Genomic DNA, 1,141 nt, shown 5'->3' on the forward strand with positions numbered 1-1,141 from the left:
TGCATCCATATTTATTGTTATTTCGTCATATTCATGTTTAGTCTAATCACTAATTAGTTTGTTTAGTTGTTTATTAATCATCCATTAACATCGTCCCTTCATGTAATTAATCCGCTTAATTTCCGCTTTATCCATGTTTTAATGCTTTTATGACCTTCATATGTGAATACATTAAATCACTTTCATCCGAGTAATATCATTAATCAATCCCAAATTAACAATTAACATTAACGATTTGCGCTTCAAGCACACCAGACCACTTGGACAAACTTGTTTCTCATTGAGTTTGGAGAAAAAAGAACATACTCATTTGAAGGAAATGTAGATCTTTATACATACAAACATACTCATATATGTCGAAATTAATTTGTCAAAAAATTAAATGCGGATTTTATGCATGCAAACAATGATAAAATAGAGGAGAAATCATGTCCTTACATTGGTGATTTCGGTTTAATGGGCACAAGAGAGATCACCTTTCTCTCTTGTTCTTGAGCTTTTCCTTATGGATGAACCAAGATCCAAGTGTAGGATCTCTCCCTAAGCTTTATACCCAAGACCTTCTCTTAATTTAATTAATATTACAAGAACTAGTATAATATTAATTAGGTAGAAAATTGAACCAAAATATTTATAAAACACTTGTATATTTCGGTTTTTGGGGAGGAAGAAGATGGGAGTTTTTATCTCTCTAAAACTCTTATTTTTAGATTGTGAAAAGAATGAATGATACACACATAACATTATAGTGTATTAGTAAAAATAAGAGGAAAAACCAAGTGGTTTTTCCTCTCTAAAAAACCGGCCAAGAGGAGGTGGAGGGGAGCCAATGCATGGACTCATTTGTCTTCACAATGCACCATAGGGTTGCATGGCTAGATTAATAGGTAATCATTGTGTTTACCATTAACTTAATAAAACACAATATTATCCTAATCCACCTCCTTATTTCGGCACAATGGGATAATATGGAATCCATATTATTTTTGTCAATTGTAAATATGTCACATGTCTTATGTCACATAAATTTGTTATGTAATTTTTAACATATTAAAAATCAACGTATTATCAAAAATACGTCACATACAAAAATCGACTTAGTAATATCATAATTACTTGTACCAAAATATTTTACCATTTA

Source organism: Silene latifolia, unplaced genomic scaffold (assembly GCF_048544455.1).
Source record: "Silene latifolia isolate original U9 population unplaced genomic scaffold, ASM4854445v1 scaffold_411, whole genome shotgun sequence".
Classification (NCBI taxonomy): domain Eukaryota; kingdom Viridiplantae; phylum Streptophyta; class Magnoliopsida; order Caryophyllales; family Caryophyllaceae; genus Silene; species Silene latifolia.